The sequence below is a fragment of the Pipistrellus hanaki genome, assembly GCF_964339955.1.
Source record: "Pipistrellus hanaki genome assembly, chromosome: X".
Lineage (NCBI taxonomy): Eukaryota > Metazoa > Chordata > Mammalia > Chiroptera > Vespertilionidae > Pipistrellus > Pipistrellus hanaki.
This window is the reverse complement of record NC_140524.1, coordinates 76420711-76428273: the sequence shown is the minus strand read 5'-3', so window position 1 is coordinate 76428273 and position 7563 is coordinate 76420711.

Below are 7563 nucleotides of genomic sequence, written 5' to 3'. Positions count from 1 at the left end.
AGCAAGGGGTCCCAGAGACCAAGCAGAGAGGTGGGATTCACCCACTCTGGTAGCAGATCACCCCTCGCCACTCTACCACCTCTTGAGTGCCTGGGGCTGAGCAGTGAGGCTGGAGTGTTTGGGCCTGTGGGCCTGGCCAGGGGTTGCACAGGATCTGCCCACTCCATTAGTGGATGCTGCATCCAGGGGGAACACATAAGTGGATGGGGAGTTGACTCTGAGTCTTCTGGTGCAGGGGGACTTGATTCTGTGTCCCAGTTTGTGCTAGCCCAGACTCTGACAGCAGGGAGGAGGAAGTCCCATCCCTACACAATCAGCAAGAATCAGCCATTAGTCAGACAGCTTTCAGTGGCCTGACAGCCATCTGACAGCAGGGAGGAGGAAGTCCCACTCCTAGAGAATCAGCAGTTGGTCAGACAGCTCTTTGCCACCTGATAGCCAGGACTCTCATTCACCTGACAGCAGGGAGATGGGGCTATGTCTAAACATCTACTATTGATACAAGGTAGCTCTGCAGCCAAAAGAAGCCAGTGTTATCAACAGAAAATGTCTGAAGACCAATGTGCATCTGATCTTGAAGGCAGGCAGGCAGAGCAGTTGGGAGCCAGCAGTCCTGTATTGTGAGAGGGATGTCCGGGCCTAAATGGGCAATTGGACATCCCTCAAGAGGCCCCAGATTAGAGAGGGTACAGGCTGAGTTGAGGGACTCCCCCTCCATGCACGAATTTCATGCACCAGGCCTCTTGTTTGTTAATAAAATTATATAGGTTTCAGATGTACGATTCTATAACACATCATCTGTATACTATACTGTGTTGCCCACCTCAAGTCAAGTCTCTGTCCATCACCATTTATTTCTCCATTTCCCCTATCCCTTCTCCACCTCCCTCTTTTCCATGAGTTTTTTTCTCCTTTTCTCTCTCCTTTTTTATTTTATTTTTCTAAATCCCTCCACCCTCACCCCATGCCTTTATTTAAAACCTTCATCTCAGTACAAACTAAGCAAGAGACCTTGCATACAATATATGTTAAATAGAATGTGTGTGTCTGTGTTGAAATGACAATCCCCTTTGATAAGTAAGTTGTTCTTTGTGATTAGCATCTTAGGGAAGAGTGTGGAGCACAAGTAAGAACAGGAGGACAATAGTAGTTTAATGGGAACAGGGAAAAAGGGATAAACTCTGAAAATTGGGGGAAGAGAAACCATAGTTTTACATGGTTTCCTGGAGCACTGACCAAAGCAAAGATACAAGTGTAGCCTTCTGAAATCAGGTTTGTAGTGACTGGGAAAGTGACATGCCTCAAATGCCAGGCTTTTTCACTCAGAGTAAAGTAAAGTTAATGTAAATACTTATTTTCTGGGTAGTTGTTTTTTTTTTCTTTCTTTTTTTTAATTTTTGAAGGGAAGGTGGAACTCAGATAAAATACCCTGACTTTATTTTCTAAAAATCCCTTCCTGTCTCATGATGGTTCAATGAAGAAATAAAATTCTTGCCAGAGTGACTTTGTTAGGGCAATTTTTCTTGGATTTCTTAAATTTGATTTGCAGAAATTTACAGAAAATTCATTATGGAATTTACTTGGTTTCTCTTGTTTACCCAGACATAAAATTTCTCTTTCAGTTACTGTACTTGAAACTGAAATTTCAATATTAAAGTTGATAGTATAAGGCACTAAGTGGATTTCATATTTTGGCCTGAAGTCTTATATTTTCTCTGTGAGAGCTCAATTGGTTGACTGCTCAGAGTTCTCTAATACAGGCTTGAACCTCTGGGAAACAGAGTTTGAAGTTGTGCAGCTTCTCAAAATAAATTTCAAGAATGCTTGGTACAATGTAAAATTGTCAGCTGTAATATAAGCTCAGTACTGTGTATAATAAATCACAGAGTTTGGAAAGCATTTCTTCCTTAATTTTTTCTCATTATTTCTGATTATATAAAAAATAAAGTATCTGTATTTATAAATAATAGAATCAGGACCAGGGAAGAAACAGAAAAAAAGTTAGATCCCAAAGTTTAAAGGTCTATAAACAACATTCTCATTGGGGTAAGTTATTACCATTTTGCTAACTTTAGTCTGGGTTCAAGTTGAGGGTGTAGGAAGATCTGGTGAATTGGTTTTCTCTGTCTCCTTGTTTTTAAACTTGACTCATTGCAGTTTTCTCTATGGCCACTTGAGTCAAATTTTGAGTGTTAAACATAAAAATGAGTCAAACCAAGACATAATTACTGGTAGTAGAATACAGATATTTAAATGAAAGTTCCAATTTCCATGGAAATAGTAATATCACCCAGAGCTTATTTAAATAAGACCAAACTTAGATGTGTTCATGAGTCAGCATTTGCTATTAGATATTCAGTGTTCTACTTTTATGCACAGAAGTAGATCATTCGCATGTATTGGGAGTCAGCTCATACAAATTCTTTTGACTGTTTACAATTTTCTCATATAATTTTTATTTAATTTGAGCCATTTCTAAACACTCCTCCTGTCATCTAACATTTATTTTTTAAATTTTATTTTTATTTTTGACTATGTATTTTTAATTGATTTTTTACAGAGAGGAAGGGAGAGGGATAGAGAGATAGAAACATGGATCAGCTGCCTCCTGCAAACCCCCCACTGGGGATGTGCCCACAACCAAGGTACATGCCCTTGATCGGAATTGAACCTGGGACACTTCAGTCCGTCCGCAGGCTGACGTTCTATCCACTGAGCCAAACCAGCCATGACCTAACATTTATTTTTATTTTTTTACATATGTGTCCTTATTCCCCCATTACCCCCAACCCCCCTCTAATGCCCCACCACCCTGTTGTCTGTGTCTATTGATTACGCTCATATGCATGCACAAAAGTCCCTTGGTTGTCTTCTTCCCCTTCCTCCCCCGACCCACACCTTCTCTGAGGTTTAACATTTTTCATTTATTCTCCTCTAAATCATGTAGATCTTAAGCCAATAGGGTATATGCTAAAGGAGATGTCAGTGGAAGAGTTCGTTTCAGGTTCCAATCTGCATGCTTAACTGAAGATTGATGAAATGCAGTATTAAAATGGCATAAGAAAGATGCAATAAAAAGTCAACTTTTTAGTAGTACCAACTACACATGACATAGATTGCCATCAATACCATATTTTGCACACCTACCAGGTATCATACATTGCACTAAGGATTTTCATGTATATTTTCATTTTATCTTCATGACAATACTGGAAGGTATGGATTTTTTTTTTCTTTTTTTGCTTCAATTCCCAATGAGGAAACCAAATCACAGAAAGATAAAGCAACTCACCTAAAGTCAAATAGTTAATGGTGAAGCTGACATTTAAGCCTAGGGTTGACCAAATTTAATGCCCAAGGAAAAGTAGAAATAAATAATTATTCTCTCTTAGTAAACAAAAATTGTAAAGAGAAATTAACCTGTTTGGAAAAATTAGGTTTAATTCATCACTCTTATATTTGATCAGCTAAAGCTGATCTAACAGGAACTTTGTGTTTTGCATGTAGTTAAGATAAGAATCATGTCCTGTCTTGGTAATATTCTTATGTGAATGGGATTAAAAAATTTTAACTGAAAAATTAGATTTATTAGAATGTTAGAGTTGAAAGGGAGCTCAGAATGGCTGTACTACACCCCCTTATTTTAAAAATAAAGAAACCAAAGCCTATAGAGGAACAGTGACATTTCAAAGGTTTCAAAGCTAGTAAGTGACAATCTTTGACAATTTTTGTTTCACAATGCTGGTATAGATATATAGAATAAAACTCTATTTAGCCTCCTGGTGCTTTGTTATTTTAAAAAATATGTTTTTATTTATTTCAGAGATACTAAAGGATGGGGAAAGCGATACAAAATTAATGATGAGAGAGAATCAGTGGTTGGCTGTTTCCTGCATACCTCACACTGGGGATCAAGCCACATCCTGGGCATGTGCCTTGACCTGGAATAAAACCATGACCTCCTGGCTCATTGGTCAATACTTAACCACTGAACAACACTTTTCTTGCTGCTTTCTTATTTTTTTTTAATTAATAGAAGTTGAATAATTGGAAAACAAAAATTTAACAATTTAAATAACAACATCCCACTTCTAGTAATATAGCCTAAGAAACTTGAAACACTAATCAGAAAGAACATATGCACCCCTATGTTCATGGAAGTAAAAATTATAATAGCTAAGACCTGGAAACAGCCCAAGTGTTTACCAGTAGATCAGTGGATAAAAAAACTGTGGTACATTTACATAATGGAATACTCTGAAGATGAAAAGAGAAGGATCTCTTACCTTTTAAGACAGCATGGAGGGACATGGAGAGTGTTATGCTAAATGAAATAAGCCAGTCAGAGAATGGTATCACATGATCTTACTCTTATATGGAATCTAATGAACAAAATAAACTGATGAATAAAATAGATTCAGAGACACAGAAACTTGGAGCAGACTGTCAAATATCAGAGGGAAGGCAAGGGTGGGTGGGAAGAAATCAACCAAAGGAGATATATATATATATATATATATATATATATATATATATATATATATATATTTAATGATAAATTTAATTTATAATATATATTTAAATTATAATATATATTTAAATTATAATATATATTATCATTTAAATAATAAAATAAAAATAGAGTGTTGGAGAAAATGGCAGAACAATAGACAGATGTGTTCTGAGCCTTGTCCTGGAGCACATGTGTCAAACACAAGGCCCGCGGGCCAAATCCAGCCCGCCAGGCCTTGCAATGTGGCCCGCACCGCACTGTCATCACTGCACTCCGCTGTCAGTTTATGACATTGTCAGTTTATGACTGTTCAGTAAACCATTCGGCACGCGATTTAGGCTGGATTTTAGATTTTGGCCCCTTCTCTGATTGAGTTCGACACCCTTATGACCTGGAGGAAAAAGAAAGAATAGCTGAGGGTCGCATGGGGAGTGTTTGATAGCAAGTTAAGGGACAGCTAAACTCCAGGAGAAGGTGGGAGACAGCTACATGGGGTTCTCCTGACCTGGCAGCCCACACTGTGGCTGGGTCCCCTCCCAGAGCTATGGGCTCTGATGCGAAAACTGTGCCATCTTAAAAGGGAAAGTGGATCTTATCAGAAGCTGGAAAATTCACAACTGCAGCAACCACTGAACAGCTGGGAGCCCCAGAACAACTGTTCCCAATTGGCGCAAACACTCGGATTCAAAGGAGCTCTTCATTCCACCACAGAAAGGTCAGATTTCACCTGGGATAAGGTGAAGTCTCTGGTCCAGGCGGGAGAGAGAAATGCGCACTTTGTGGGACCTGGAGGACAAGGGAAGTCTGTGACTAGAAAAGTCTGAGGCTGTTGGGGCTGGCATGATCCGTGAATGTGGAAGGGGGTCCTCAGAGCTGCTAACAGAAGGGATCTCTTAAAAGCAACACATTTCGATCTGATGGAAAAGGACAGCCTATGAATTTCAAAGTTGTGCAGGCTGTGTAGACTTGCGTGCAGACCCATTGTTTGTACACTTGGGCTTTTCCCTCTTCATTTCCTTACTTCTGATTACTAAGCCCAATATATAGGACCACCCAGTTGGGGACACCCTGGGAAACTGCAGGGGGGAATTGTTTTTCTGGAACCTGGGAATTGGAGAGGAGAGAGACCATCAGAGAGCCAGCTCTGAGGCAGCCCATCTATACAAACTGGTATTGAGTGCCACAGGGAAAGAAGGCTATAGAGGCCATAGAGACCTGCAAGTCAATCCACAAACATTGCCACCCAGGGTCTGAATCACAAATTGATTCTTGTGTAATCAAAAATAAAGGAATACGAGAAATTAAGACAACACCTGCTTAAAAATCACGACTGGCTTACAACACTGAGGAGCAGTGGAATGCTGGGAACTGCAATACTGTCTGGACTTGGAAACAGGCTTGTCAAACAGAACAATAGAAGTAGTGAATGCCCTTCACTACTACACATTTTATTTTTTATTTTTCTATTTTTATTTTCATTTTTTGCATCTTTTACTTAAGAAATTATTTTTTCTTTTTTTCCTCACTTGATTTTATCTTTTTAATTATTACATTTTTATTTTCAATCAGTATCATTACTACTACTATTTTACCTTTTTTTTCTTTAAAGTGTCATTTTATTTTCTGATTAGTGTTCTACATTCTATTTTCATCTTTCCTTTAGCATCATTTTACCTTATCTCCACTCTACCTTTATGCCATCTCTCTCTTCCTAACCTTTCCCCTCTTGTTGTCCTGTTTATCTTAACCCTTTCCTGCTTTAGATTTTCCCTATTTTTTCTGTTTACCCCCTGCTAAAAGTTCACCCTAATTATATAGGGAATTTCCAATTTCCTCCTACAAGTCCATACACACCTCTCTCTTTGCTATCTTAACTATCCAAAAAATTATTTTTCCCTCTGTCCTTTTTTTGTTTTCTGCTTGAATGTTGATTATATTGAATTTTTATGCTTTTTTTGTGATACTGTTTTGTTTATTCTTTTTTTGTTTTGTTTTGTTTTTGTTTGCTTTGCTTTTGTTTGTTTTTTACTTCTGTCTTCTCTTGCCTCACTTGATATTAGTTGGTGTTGTAGTTTTTATTAATCCCCAGGTATTTGTTGCTGGCATTTTCTAGAATTAGTGGTTGTTCTATTGGAGTTTTCTTCCCATATATATAGTTCGTTCCCCTTTTCTCTCTTAGTCTTATTCTTATCTCTTACTTTTCTCCATTTTCCCAATTTCATTTTGACACTCCTATTTTCCTTTCTTTTTACTCTTCTTCTTTTTATCTTATCCCCTAATTTGCCTTTCTCTGGTGGTCACCATTACTGGAGGTTATTAATATTGTGAATACATTTCTTTTAAGTGTCTTGTGTGTTGTACTTGGTTGTGTTATATTCTGTGCCTTTAAATAAATGCAGGAGAGAGAGAACTACATAACCAGATATCTGGAGCAGAGATACCATGGGGACACAAAGAAACAACCCACATATGAAAAACAAAACAAAACAAAAAAACACACACAAAAAAAAACAAGTGTCACTAGAAAAGGAAGTAAAAGAAATGGAGGAAATCAGCCTATCAGAGAAAGAATTCATAGAAATGATCATAAGGTGGCTGTAAAGAATGGCAGACAAATTCGACAATATGTGTAAGAACGAAGAGGAAATTAAGAAGAACCAATAAGAAATGAAAAATTAATATTAAAAAATGGTATGGTGAATACTTAAACTAGTAACAGTCATTTATTATCATTATCAAGTATTATGCACTATACAGAAATGTATGTTCCATGCTTTTATATAACTGGTAGCACATAGGGTTGTTTACAACATCATTACAACAAACATATGATTAATGCATTGCACTATGACATTATGATAGCTACGATATTACTAGGCAATAAGAATTTTTCAACCTCATTATAATCTATGGGACCAACATCATATGTGCTTAATCGTTGACTGAAACATTGTTACTCATTGCATGAATATAATTTTATAAAAGTAATCACTGCTTTTTAAAATACTATTTTAATAAAAACTGATGTATAAAATTTTAAGTTTCAAAAT